The sequence below is a fragment of the Triticum urartu genome, chromosome 5 (assembly GCF_003073215.2).
Source record: "Triticum urartu cultivar G1812 chromosome 5, Tu2.1, whole genome shotgun sequence".
NCBI lineage: Eukaryota > Viridiplantae > Streptophyta > Magnoliopsida > Poales > Poaceae > Triticum > Triticum urartu.
In genome coordinates this window covers 610,432,407-610,447,064 of record NC_053026.1, presented here as the reverse complement: position 1 = coordinate 610,447,064, position 14,658 = coordinate 610,432,407, and positions in this window count along the sequence as shown.

Genomic DNA, 14,658 nt, shown 5'->3' with positions numbered 1-14,658 from the left:
ATGATCAGGCAAAGCATTAAGTAACTTGAGAAGCTTCCCCCAAGCTTGTGGGAGACTCTCTTTTTTAATTTGCACGAAGTTGTATATTTCCCTCAAAGCAGCTTGTTTCTTATGAACAGGGAAATATTTAGCAGAGAAGTAATAAATCATATCCTGGGGACTACGCAGACAACCAGGATCAAGAGAATTAAACCATATCTTAGCATCACCCTTTAATGAGAACGGAAATATTTTGAGTATATAAAAGTAACGCGATCTCTCATCATTAGTGAATAGGGCAGCTATATCATTTAACTTAGTAAGATGTGCCACAACACTTTCAGATTCATAGCCATAAAACGGATCAGATTCTACCAAAGTAATTATATCAGGATCAATAGAGAATTCATAATCCTTATCAGGACCACAAATAGGTGAAGTAGCAAAAGCAGGGTCGGGTTTCATTTTATCTCTAAGTGATTCTTTGTTCCATTTAATTAATAACCTCTTAAGCTCATATCTATCCTTGCAAGCTAAAATAGCGGCAGAAGATTCCATATCAAAAAGATAGCCCTCAGGGATAACAGTCATATTTTCATCATCACTTTCATCATCGTATTCAGATTCAATAATTTCTTTTTCTCTAGCCCTAGCAATTTGTTCATCAAGAAATTCACCAAGGGGCACAATAGTATTAGGCATAGAAGCAGTTTCATCATAAGTATCATGCATAGCAGAAGTGGCATCATTAATAACATGCGACATATTAGAACGAATAGCAGAAGCAGGTGTAGGTGTCGCTAGCTTACTCATAACAGAAGGCGAATCAAGTGCAGAGCTAGATGGCAGTTCCTTACCTCCCCTCGTAGTTGAGGGATAGATCTTGGTTTTTGGATCTCTCAAGTTCCTCATAATGATAAGCAGATATAAATCCCAAGTGGTTCAAAGAATAGAGCTATGCTCCCCGGCAACGGCGCCAGAAATTAGTCTTGATAACCCACAAGTATAGGGGATCACAACAGCTTTCCAGGGTAGAGTATTCAACCCAAATTTATTGGTTCGACACAAGGGGAGCCAAAGAATATTCTCAAGTATTAGCAGCTGAGTTGTCAATTCAACCACACCTGGAAACTTAGTATCTGCAGCAAAGTGTTTAGTAGCACAATAATATGATAGTGGTGGTAACGGTAACAAAAGAGTAGTGCAAGCAAAAGTAAATATTTTTGGTATTTTGTAGTGATTGTAACAGTAGCAACGGGAAAGTAAATAAGCGAGAACCAGTATATGGAAAACTCGTAGGCACCGGATCAGTGATGGATAATTATGCCGGATGCGGTTCATCATGTAACAATCATAACATAGGGTGTCATAGAACTAGCTCCAATTCATCAATGTAATGTAGGCATGTATTCCGTATATAGTCATACGTGCTTATGGAAATGAACTTGCATGACATCTTTTGTACCCTCCCGTGGCAGCGGGGTCCTATTAGAAACTAAGGGATATTAAGGCCTCCTTTTAATAGAGAACCGGAATAAAGCATTAGCACATAGTGAATACATGAACTCCTCAAACTATGGTGATCACCGGGAGTGGTCCCGATTATTGTCACTTCGGGGTTGCCGGATCATAACACATAGTAGGTGACTATAGACTTGCAAGATAGGATCAAGAACTCACATATATTCATGAAAACATAATAGGTTTAGATCTGAAATCATGGCACTCGGGCCCTAGTGACAAGCATTAAGCATAGCAAAGTCATAGCAACATCAATCTCAGAACATAATGGATACTAGGGATCAAACCCTAACAAAACTAACTCGATTACATGATAAATCTCATCCAACCCATCACCGTCCAGCAAGCCTACGATGGAATTACTCACGCACGGCGGCGAGCATCATGAAATTGGTGATGGAGGATGGTTGATGATGACGACGGCGACGAATCCCCCTCTTCGGAGCCCCGAACGAACCCCAGATCAGACCTCTCGAGAGGTTTTAGGGCTTGGCGGTGGCTCTGTATCATAAAACGCGATGATTTCTTCTCTGCTGATTTTTTTCTCTCCGAAAGCAAATATATAGAGTTGGAGTTGGCGTCGGAGGGCATCCAGGGGGCCCACGAGGTAGGGGGGCACGTCCTAGGGGGGGCAACCCTCGTGAAAAGGGTGTGGGCCCCCTGTTCTTTATCTTTGGCGAGGATTTTTTATTATTTTTCCTAAGATGTTCCGTGGAGTTTCAGGTCATTCCGAGAATATTTGTTTTCTGCACATAAAACAACACCATGGCAATTCTGCTGAAAACAACGTCAGTCCGGGTTAGTTCCATTCAAATCATACAAGTTAGAGTCCAAAACAAGGGCAAAAATGTTTGGAAAAGTAGATACGACGGAGACGTATCAATGCCAAAACAAAATTTTATGATTCTAAAGACATACTTTAAGTCCCAAGTACTTTACAAAGTAACATCACTTGGCATTTGGGGGCTAATGTATGCAGTTCAGCAAGTTTCTCAAGGTTAAGATGGAGTATTAAGTCCTTTGAATACGGCACAAAACAATTTCAAGTACCGGCTCATTCATGATCAAAATGAACTGGCCCTTGGGGACTACAGGTGAAGCTCTGTTCTATTTTATTGAACTTAAGAAAGATTTCCAAGGTAAAAGTGTTGGCCTATATTATCAAGTCTACAGATCATTTCGGTTCTCTCATAATCTGAAAACTTGGGGGCTGGTGGAATATATAGATAAGCCGGAAGACTATACCTCATATTTCAACTGCAACTGTTTGACCATTTCGGTCTCAGAGTCGCGATTGGAGTGCACATGGCTGAGATAACCGGATAAAATATCGTTGGCATTTAGATGGTCGTAATTGGCAACGTCAAAGCACACTTTTTGCCTCTCCAATGCCTCTTATTTCGCAGTACACTGAGCCAGCACGGTTGGATTCTCCGGCTCAATAAAACGGCTCCCGGTGATCTGAACGTCTTGGGCAGACGGTGATGGCGGGTTGGCTGAGGTTGATGGTCCATTTGCGGAAGGGTTTACAGTGGTCTCATCAAACAACGGCTCAGGAGGATTTGCTTCTGCATCAACAGGCGAGTCTTCTGGAGCATCAGTTAATGGAGAAGATGGCCTGGCCGGGTCAGATGCAAGCACCGGCGGGTCTTCTGCCGGTTTAGCTGCCTTTGCCTTCTTGGATTTAGATTGGTTACTAAGAGAAATGTTGCAGGATTGTTAGTATAAAGATACAATTTGAACAAACAGGAAAAATGAGGATTTTTTCATTACCCAGGGGCAGTCTTGAAGGCCGGAAATTGCATCTGCGATGAGTCACCAGAAGAGCGAGACACCTCCTGAAAAGATAAAACAAAGTTAAAGTAAGGCAGGGGACAGGATCCATTAAACGGAGTTAAAGACATAATGAAGTGAACCTCATTCGGGCGCTTCTGAGGAGTTTGTTGAAGAATGACAGCCGGCTCATCTTCAGTCCGAGCCTGACGACGGCTTTCATGTTTCTGCTTTTTCAAACGAAAGGTGGGATCCAAGTGAGCTAAAGGGTTAGAAAACCTTACTTTACGGATCACTCGTCGAATTTTTTGTCTTGGCAAGGGCTCTAAGTCGGAGGAAATTATAGTTACCTCTGCTTCCACAGCCTGACTGGCCCCAGTGTCATCCTGGTAATGATCAATGTCAATAAGATTGTTAAAAAATTACCCAAGGGAATCAAGGGCTACCTCTGAGTCAGATGTATCATCAAGTTTCATAAAATCTTCAGCAGTGCTCTTTTTCTTCTTTTTCGACCTCCGGGTCGTTTTCTTGGCGTTTATGGCGGCGGCTTTCGCTTTCTTGGCAGCCTCGTGGTCATACTTAACTTTCCAGAAGTCAGAGTTGGCCTGTAGACATGTAAAAACAAGATAAAGAGTCAGGCAAGTATTAAAACAATATGGCTGGGAAAATACAAAGGAGAGAAATAACAATATCCTTACTTCTGGCACCGGGTTAAGCTGGCAGAAGGGGTTTAACCCGACGACACTGCAATCTTCGTATTTCCCGTTCACCAAAAGAGTTGACATTGAGACAATATCTTCTCCTGTCAATTGAACGGGGCTGTGACGAAGAGAGTCATCCGGGCCTCCACCATACTCATACATCAACTTTGACCGGCGGCTCAAAGGGATGACCCGCCATGAGATCCAGCAGCGGGTCAGATCAACTCCAGTTAACACGTTCCCCAACAGAGCATTGATCCTTTTGATGGATGGTATTGGCCTCTTGCGTTCAGCGACAGTAAGCTTATCAGGAAGCACGAACTTGGAGTCAAGACGATTGGGGCGATAACTCGGCAGTGCCTTCTCGTTTGCTGGTGAAGTGTCCTGGCAGTAGAACCAAGTCTGGTTCCAGTCCTTTGGGTGACTTGGTAAGACAATGAGGGGGAAGACGGCACCCTGCCGGCGCTGAATTGATATGCCTCCAAGCTCTAAGCTAAGGCCGTTGGTGCACTCGTTCTGCCGGTTCAAATAAAAGTATTCCCTAAACAACTACACGGTCGGCTCTTGTTGAAGATATACTTCACAGAGTACTTGGAAGTTACAGATGTTAGATATGGAATTAGGCCCGATATCTTGAGGATGGAGCTTGAAAAAGTGGAGGACCTCTCTGAAGAACTTTGAGCCGGGCGGTGAGAAGCCACGGTTCATATGGTCAGTGAAAACGATCACTTCGCCGTCTCTTGGATTGGTCCGTTCTTCCTCCGAGTCAGGGGCACGGTAAGACATGACGGTTTTCGCTGGCAGAAATCCTATGGTGAAGAACTCTTTCAAACGTTCCTCAGTTACGGTTGAGGGAACCCAGTTACAAATGGTTGGTGCTTGGACGACATGATGGGCAAAGAAGAATTGAAAAGAAAAGCAACATACAGGTTCAGTTTAATGGTGAGATTTACAGTTAAGTGATGAAGATGCAAACAAGTAATGGCGGCTTAGTTAAGGGCTAATGACATATAAGGAAAATTAAGCCAGCAAAATAAGCCGCCATGACTACAGATATTTGAAGAAGGCAATTTCAGCTAAGTGTTGAGACAAACAAGTTTCCTAAATTGTTTGGTATTATTCCAGATCAAATGGCTATTCAAAATGAAAAAAATTCTAGGCCTAAAAAAGTTCAGCGCAGAAGAGTATGTAAGTTCTAATGCAGCCTTTGAAACAGAGAAAGGGATCTGTGGATCAAGAAAAGGCACAAGAACACTACCGCACGAGCATATATGTATATTTTTGGATCAAGAAGGGGCCTGCAGTGGAAAAACTACAAGGGACTGCGATGAACTCGAAAGAACACGAAAGAATCTAGAAACCCTAAGTGCGGATCTGAAAAGTGAGAAGAAGAGTAATTACAGTCACAGGTCTTCTGCGGAGGTCACCGCTGTTCTCTGGATTGGTTCAGGTTGATGCAGCGGCCAACGTCAACGGAGACAGAGGTGAAGCACGGCGGCGGCGAAGCTCGAGCAGCAGGGGGTGCGCGAGAGGAAGTAGACGGAGCAAGAGAGGAGAACGAGAAGGACGAGGCGTGCCTATTTATAAGGAAAGATGTGAATAGATGGGCGCGAAAATCGAGGAGAGCCGAATAATGGTTATCTAGCTACACAGACGCCTTGATTCTCGGGAAGCATTAAATATAAAAGATCCGTTGGGAGATGACGTCATGAAAATTCTTTGCGTTTTCAAGAGATGACGTCACAGCAGGTTACGAAAACTTCAACGAAGATAAGAAGATGGATTTTTGTATAAGTATTGAAGATTGACAAAGAATGAAATTCAAAGTCAACCTGGGGCCTAATGTTGGGGATATTACTATCAGTCATGACCCGCCCAGGAGGGGCCGGGTCAGCCCCAATGGCGGGTTACGCAAGAAGCCCAGTAAACATTCAAGACAATAGTTTATTAAACCTTATAGAAGGCCCAAGGGCCTGGAGGCGGCTTAAGGCCCAATATTGTAAACCGCCGTATGTAAGGAAAGACTTGTAAAGAAAGGCATGTAAAGGAAGCCACCGAGACGGACACGATTATGAGCCGGCCGGGACTCTATAGGCCACCAGGCATCAACCCATGTATATAAGGGGACGACCCGGTGGCGGCTTAGGGCAAGAAACAACAAGTTGATAACCATGCCGGCGAGTTGAGCCTCTTGGTGATCGAAACCCCAGCAATACCAATCCCAACTAGACGTAGGCTTTTACCTTCATCGTAAGGGGCCGAACTAGTACAAAACCCTCTCGAGTCCTTTGTCCCGATTAACCCCTTTAAGCTTCCTAGTACGATGGCCCTACGACTAAGTCCTTGCTCTAGGACATCTGCCATGACAATTCCACGACAAAATGGGATTACACCTTTATCATATCTATAGAGAGAATTTACCTTTACTACCTATGTCGGGTTATCAAGACCATGAGTTTCTTCAATAGGTAAAGGATTTGGATTATATGTTTCTTCAACAGGCGGTAAATCAAGACCATGTACTTCTTCAATAGGAGGTAAATTCTTAACATCTTCAGCTTTAATACCTTTTTCTTTCATAGACTTCTTTGCCTCTTGCATATCTCCAGGGCTGAGAAATAGAATACCCCTCTTCTTCGGAGTTGGTTTAGGAATAGGCTCAGGAATTGGCTCCGGAGGTGTCCAATTATTTTCATTTGTCAACATATTATTCAATAGAATTTCAGCTTCATCCGGTGTTCTTTCCTTGAAAACAGAACCAACACAACTATCCAGGTAATCTCTGGAGGCATTAGTTAGTCCATTATAAAAGATATCAAGTATTTCATTTTTCTTAAGAGGATGATCAAGAAAAGCATTAAGTAATTGGAGAAGCCTCCCCCAAGCTTGTGGGAGGCTCTCTTCTTCAATTTGCACAAAATTATATATATATCCCTTAAAGCAGCTTGTTTCTTATGAGCAAGGAAATATTTAGCAGAGAAGTAATAAATCATATCCTGAGGACTACGCACACAACCAGGATCAAGAGAATTAAACCATATCTTAGCATCACCCTTTAATGAGAACGAAAATATTTTAAGGATATAAAAGTAGCGAGTTCTCTCATCTTTAGTGAACAGGGTAGCTATATCATTCAGTTTAGTAAGATGTGCCACAACAGTTTCAGATTCATAACCATGAAAAGGATCAGATTCAACCAAAGTAATTATATCAGGATCAACAGAGAATTCATAATCCTTATCCGAAACAAAGATAGGTGAAGTAGCCAAAGCAGGGTCAGGTTTCATTCTATCATTTAGAGATTGCTTACTCCATTTAGCTAATAATTTTTTAAGTTCAGTTCTATTTCTGCAAGCTAAAATAGCTAAAGAAGCATCTTGATTAAATACATAACCCTTAGGAATAGCAAGTGGTTCTTCATCATCACTTTCATCAGCATCATCAGATTCAATATTTTCAATTTCTCTAGCCCTAGCAAGTTGTTCATCAAGAAAAGCACTAAGTGGCATAGTAGTATCAGGCATAGAGGTAGTTTCATCATAAGTATCATGCATAGAAGAAGTGGCATCGTCAATAACATGCGACATATCAGAACGAATAGCAGAAGCAGGCGTAGGTGTCGCAAGCTTACCCAAAACAGAAGGTGAATCAAGTGCAGAGCTAGATGGCAGTTCCTTACCTCCCCTCGTAGTTGAGGGATAGATCTTGGTTTTTGGATCTCTCAAATTCTTCATAATGATAAGAAGATATATATCCCAAGTGACTCAAAGAATAGAGCTATGCTCCCCGGCAACGGCGCCAGAAAATGGTCTTGATAACCCACAAGTATAGGGGATCGCAACAGTGTTCGAGGGTAGAGTATTCAACCCAAATTTATTGATTCGACACAAGGGGAGCCAAAGAATATTCTCAAGTATTAGCAGCTGAGTTGTCAATTCAACCACACGTGGAAACTTAATATCTGCAGCAAAGTGTTTAGTAGCAAAGTAATATGATAGTAGTGATAATGGTAGCAAAAGGTAACCGTAGTAAAAGAAATGTTTTTGGTATTTTGTAGTGATGATAGCAATAGCAATGAAAAAGTAAATAAGCGAAGAACAATATATGGAAAGCTCGTAGGAAATGGATGGGTGATGGAGAATTATGTCGGATGCGGTTCATCATGTAATAGTCATAACCTAGGGTGACACAAAACTAGCTCCAGTTCATTGATATAATGTAGGCATGTATTCCAAACATAGTCATACGTGCTTATGGAAAAGAACTTGCATGCCATCTTTTGTCCTACCCTCCCGTGGCAGCGGGGTCCTTACGGAAACTAAGGGATATTAAGGCCTCCTTTTAATAGAGAACCTGAACAAAGCATTAACACATAATGAATACATGAACTCCTCAAACTTCGGTCATCACCGGTAAGTATCCCGATTATTGTCACTTCGGGGTTAACGGATCATAACACATAGTAGGTGACTATAGACTTGCAAGATAGGATCAAGAACACTCAAATATTGATGAAAACATAATAGGTTCAGATCTGAAATCATGGCACTCGGGCCCTAGTGACAAGCATTAAGCATAGCAAAGTCATAGCAACATCAATCTCAGAACATAGTGGACACTAGGGATCGAACCCTAACAAAACTAACTCGATTACATGATAGATTCCATCCAACCCATCACCGTCTAGCAAGACTACGATGGAATTACTCACGCACGGTGGTGAGCATCATGAAATTGGTGATGGAGGATGGTTGATGATGACGATGGCGACAGATTCCCCTCTCCGGAGCCCCGAACGGACTCCAGATCAGCCCTCCCAGGAGGTTTTAGGGCTTGGCGGCGGCTCCATATCGTAAAACGCGATGATTTCTTCTCTCTGATTTTTTCTCATCGAAACTCAATATATGGAGGTGGAGTTGGAGTCGGAGATGCAACTAGGGGCCCACGAGGTAGGGGGCGCGCCCTAGGGGGCCAGGCGCGCCCCCACCCTCGTGGCAAGGTGGTGGCCCCCCTGGCCTTCATCTTTGGTAGGTATTTTTCTTATTTTCTGAAAAGTGTCTCCGTGAAGTTTCAGGTCATTTCGAGAACGTTTGTTTCTGCACATAAATAACACCATGGTAATTCTGCTGAAAACAACGTCTGTCCAGGTTAGTTCCATTCAAATCATGCAAGTTAGAGTCCAAAACAAGGGCAAAAGTGTTTGGAAAAGTAGATACGTTGGAGACGTATCATCCAGCAAAGGACGTGCCAATACTGCAGAGCCGTATCCGAGATCTCTTTGAGAGAGATTTCAGTCTGGTTATGGTAACACAAGTTATACTAGTTCGTCGAGTCCAGCCTTGCAAACGCCGGCCCCTCCGCATGTGGGAATTCAACCCGGAAGGACCGCGAGCTATTCAGCATTTCCTCGGCATGACGCTCGAAGAGATGTACAAATCATTCTTCGGACCCCGAATAGAGTGTCTAGACACCACCGAGGACGTGGGTCTGAGCTGCAACCGCCCTGCTGCCCAAGTAAGTAATCCCATGCCGAACCTGCTGTCCTTTTATTTATCATGGCATCATTCTAAAGAGCCGTTCTTTGACCAGGACTGGATAACAAAGGCGATGATGATCAGGTGTTTGGCCCCCCTTCCCGAGGGCTTGGACAATCCGGTACTGGACAAGATGCTCGAGCCAGCGCCTTATCCAGTGCCCTCAAAGGAAGATGATGGGGGGAGTAGAGATGGTGAAAGCGGGCCTCACTTGCTACTTATTCCAACCAGGGGAATGAGTGCCTCCGCGAGGGAGGACAACCAAAGGGAAGAATCTGACATTCTCTCTCCCCGGGGAAGGAAGAGGACTACCTCTGAAGATCCGGAAACTAAGGCTTGCAAATGTTTGGAGAAGAAATCTTCATCAGAGGGTCCTGCCTCGGAGGATATTCTTTCCGCACAATGTCCGCGCGGGGATCAGCCCTCTACCGAGCTGTAAGTAATCGAAAAGTACTTAATAGTGGAAACATCCTACCTTAATTCCGAAGACAATAACCGATGTTTATAAATTGTAGTCCAAATCGTAATCCTATGCTGAATCTGTCTGTGCAATAGAGGAGTTAAATTTTTACAAAGATCATGTTGACCCGGCAGACATGACATCATTAAAGAAACCGACAACAGAGCATGAGCCAATGTTGAAGTTCAAATCAGCTGATGACACCAAGATGGTTGACTTTGTGCCTGGCGACTCATCCAAGTAGTTCATCATCAGTGCTAAATTGGATCCAAAATAGGAAAGCACGCTCATCGAGTTCATCCGTGAGAACCGGGACATCTTCGCATGGAAACCTTCAGACATGCCGGGTGTCCCAAGGGAACTCGCTGAGCACACTCTCAATATTGATCCAAAGTTTAAACCTGTCAGACAATTTCTCCGACGGTTCAATAAAGAAAAGCGCAAGGCCATTGGACAAGAGGTGGCTCGGCTTTTGGCAGCTGGGTTCATTGTAGAAGTCTTTCACCCAGAGTGGTTAGCCAACCCGGTGCTTGTACTAAAAAAGAATGGCACCTGGCGTATGTGTGTGGATTACACCGATCTGAACAAGGCTTGTCCGGTTGATCCTTTTGCCCTCCCCCGTATTGATCAGATCATTGATGCTACGGCGGGTTGCGCATGTTTGAGTTTCTTGGATGCTTATTCCGGTTATCATCAGATCAAGATGGCAGTCAAGGATCAGGAGAAGACGGCTTTTATCACTCCTTTTGGAGCTTTCTGCTATGTGTCTATGCCTTTTGGGCTTAAGAGTGCCCAGGCGACTTACCAACAGTGTGTGCAGAATTGTCTTCACGATCAAATTGGGCGTACTGTTCATGCTTATGTGGATGATATAGTGGTAAAATCTAGGAAAGAGGAAACCTTGGTCACAGATCTAAAAGAGACTTTCGATAATCTCTGGGTCTACAAAATGATGCTTAACCCGGCCAAGTGTGTTTTTTGAGTCCCAGCCGGCAAGCTCTTGGGTTTTTTCGTGTCTAACCGAGGTATTGAGGCTAGCCCGGAGAAAATCAAGGCAATTACATCCCTGGCCAAACCAACATGCATCAATGACGTTCAACGACTGGCGGGCCGTGTTGCTGCTTTGAGCCGGTTCATAAGCCGGTTAGGGGAGAAGGCAATGCCTCTGTATCAGATGATGAAGAAAACAAATGATTTTGTTTGGAGCGATGCTACGAACTCTGCTTTTGAAGATCTGAAGACACAGCTTGCTGAGCCGCTGGTCCTGGCTGCTCCAGTTGAGAAAGAGCCGCTGCTGTTATACGTGGCCGCCAACTCACGAGCTGTTAGCGTGGCTATTGTGGTGGAGCGCAAGGAGGCTGGCAAGGAGCATCCGGTTCAATGGCCGGTTTACTATGTTAGTGAGGTGCTAATTGAATCCAAGCAATGATATCCACATTGGCAGAAGCTCGTATATGGGGTGTTCATAGCAAGCCGGAAGCTTAAGCATTATTTTCAGGGACATCCAATCACTATGGTTAGCTCTGCTCCTTTGGGAGACATCATTCAAAACAGGGAAGCCACTGGACGAGTCGCCAAGTGGGCGATTGAGCTTGGGTCTCATGGGTTGAAGTATGTGCCATGTACCGCGATCAAATCTCATGCACTGGTTGACTTCATTAATGACTGGACAGAGATGCAGATGCCAGAAGAAAAACCAGACAACACGTATTGGACTATTCATTTTGATGGGTCCAGACAGTTGGAAGGCTCGGGGGCTGGAGTTCTGTTAACCTCTCCGCGAGGTGACAAATTTTGTTATGTGTTACGGTTGATGTTTCCTTGCACTAACAACGCAGCAGAGTATGAAGCCTTGCTCCATGGTCTTCGAGTGGCAAAAGAGATGAGTTTGAGCCGGGTCAGATGTCTTGGCGACTAAGATCTAGTGGCTCAACAGGTATCAGGCAAGTGGGATTCCAAGGACCCTCTCATGGCGGCTTATTGCCGGGAGGTTGATAATGTTTCAGGGCATTTTAAAGGTTATCAAGTGGAGCACATTGACCGTCGAAAGAACGAAGCGACTGATGCTTTAAGCCGGTTGGGGTCTCAGCGTAAGCCGGTACCACCTAACACCTTTTTGGATGTTTTGCATAACCCGTCTGTCAAGTTGCCCACAGAAGAAGATTTAGCTGTTCCTAACCCGGAGGCGCAGTTGGTGGCGGCTCTTCATGTCATCCCAGATTGGACAGTTGCCAGCGGATGAGACCCTGGCTCGACAGATAACCCAGCGGATGAGACCCTGGCTCGACAGTCAATGACGATTTCAGATGGAGAATTATACCATCGCAGCGTCTCCGGAGCATTTCAGCGGTGTGTTTCCCCCGAAGAAGGTCAAGAAATACTTCGTGAGATCCATGAAGGCGATTGTGGTCATCACGCCGGGTCAAAATCTCTGGTGGCCAAGGCTTTTCATCACGGTTTTTACTGGTTGACGGCTCACGCTGATGCAGAGGATCTGGTCAGCAGATGTGATGGATGTCAAAAGTTTGCATGACGAGCGCATGTGCCGGCTCAAGAGCTCCGGATGATTCCAATCACTTGGCCGTTTGCGGTCTGGGGGCTTGACATGGTGGGACCTTTCAAAAGGTCTAAGGATAAAAAGACACATCTCTTAATGGCAGTTGATAAATTCACTAAGTGGGTTGAGGCGGAGCTAGTGAGTAAGTGTGACGCGGCCATGATGGTTTAGTTCATGAAAAAGGTGATCTTCCTTTTTGGTTTTCCACACAGCATTATCACTGACAATGGCTCTAATCTGTCCCAAGGGGCTATGGAGGAGTTTTGTCAACGTGAGCACATCCGGCTTGATGTTTCTTCTGTAGCTCATCCTCAATCCAATGGTCAAGCTGAAAGAGCAAATCAGGAAATTTTAAAAGGTCTCAAACCCCGGCTTATGGCTCCCTTACAGTGAACGCCGGGTTGTTGGGTAGAGGAATTACCCTCGGTGTTGTGGAGTATCAACACCACGCCTAACAGGTCTACAGGTTACACACCTTTCTTCATGGTTTATGGAGCAGAAGTAGTGTTGCCTAGTGACATCCGTCATGACTCGCCCCGTGTGGAGGCTTATGTTGAAGCTAATAATGAACAAGCCAGGCAGGATGCACTTGACTTGTTGGATGAAGAAAGAGACTTAGCAGTGGCTTGGTCAGCAATTTATCAACAGGACCTACGCCGTTATCACAGCCGCCGGGTCAAATCCGTGACTTTTCAGGAAGGTGACCTGGTGCTCCGGCTCATCCAGGATCTGTCAGATGCGCACAAGCTATCCCCACCTTGGGAAGGACCCTTTGTGGCCAGTAAGAACTTAAACAACGGGTCGTATTACCTCATTGACGTTCGAGAACACAAAGATTCACGTAAGTCGTAGGAGGAGACCCGCCGGCCATGGAACATTGCTCAACTTCGGCCATACTACACCTGAGCTACCGGCTCTCATCATGTACATACATGCTTATGGAAAAAAATTGCATGCCATCTTTTGTCCTACCCTCCCGTGGCAGCGGGGTCCTATTGGAAACTAAGGGCTATTAAGGCCTCCTTTAAATAGAGAACCGGAACAAAGCATTAGCACATAGTGAATACATGAACTCCTCAAACTATGGTCATCACCGGGAGTGGTCCCGATTATTGTCACTTCGGGGTTGCCGGATCATAACACATAGTAGGTGACTATAGACTTGCAAGATAGGATCAAGAACTCACATATATTCATGAAAACATAATAGGTTCAGATCTGAAATCATGGCACTCGGGCCCTAGTGACAAGCATTAAGCATAGCAAAGTCATAGCAACATCAATCTCAGAACATAATGGATACTAGGGATCAAACCCTAACAAAACTAACTCGATTACATGATAAATCTCATCCGACCCATCACCGTCCAGCAAGCCTACGTTGGAATTACTCACGCACGGCGGTGAGCATCATGAAATTGGTGATGGAGGATGGTTGATGATGACGACGGCGATGAATCCCCCTCTCCGGAGCCCCGAACGGACTCCAGATCAGCCCTCCCAAGAGGGTTTAGGGCTTGGCGGCGGCTCCGTATTGTAAAACACGATGATTTCTTCTCTCTCCGAAAGCAAATATATAGAGTTGGAGTTGGCGTCAGAGGGCATCCAGGGGGCCCATTAGGTAGGGGGGCGCGCGCTAGGGGGGGGGGGGCGCCCCCACCCTCGTGAGAAGGGTGTGGGCCCCCTGGTCTTCATCTTTGGCGAGGAGTTTTTATTATTTTTTCTAAGATGTTCCATGGAGTTTCAGGTCATTCCGAGAATATTTGTTTTCTGCACATAAAACAACACCATGGCAATTCTGCTGAAAACAACGTCAGTCCGGGTTAGTTCCATTAAAATCATACAAGTTAGAGTAAAAAACAAGGGCAAAAGTGTTTGGAAAAGTAGATACGACGGAGACGTATCAACTCCCCCAAGCTTAAACCCTTGCTTGTCCTCAAGCAATTCAGTTGACAAACTGAAAGAAAGAAAAACTTTTACAAACTCTGTTTGCTCTTGTTGTTGTAACTATGTCAAGCCAGCATTCAAGTTTTCAGCATAGATCATAACTAACCACATTTGCAATAATTCTCAGGTCGCATAATTACTCATATCAATAGCATAATCAACTAGCAAGTCATAATAATAAATCTC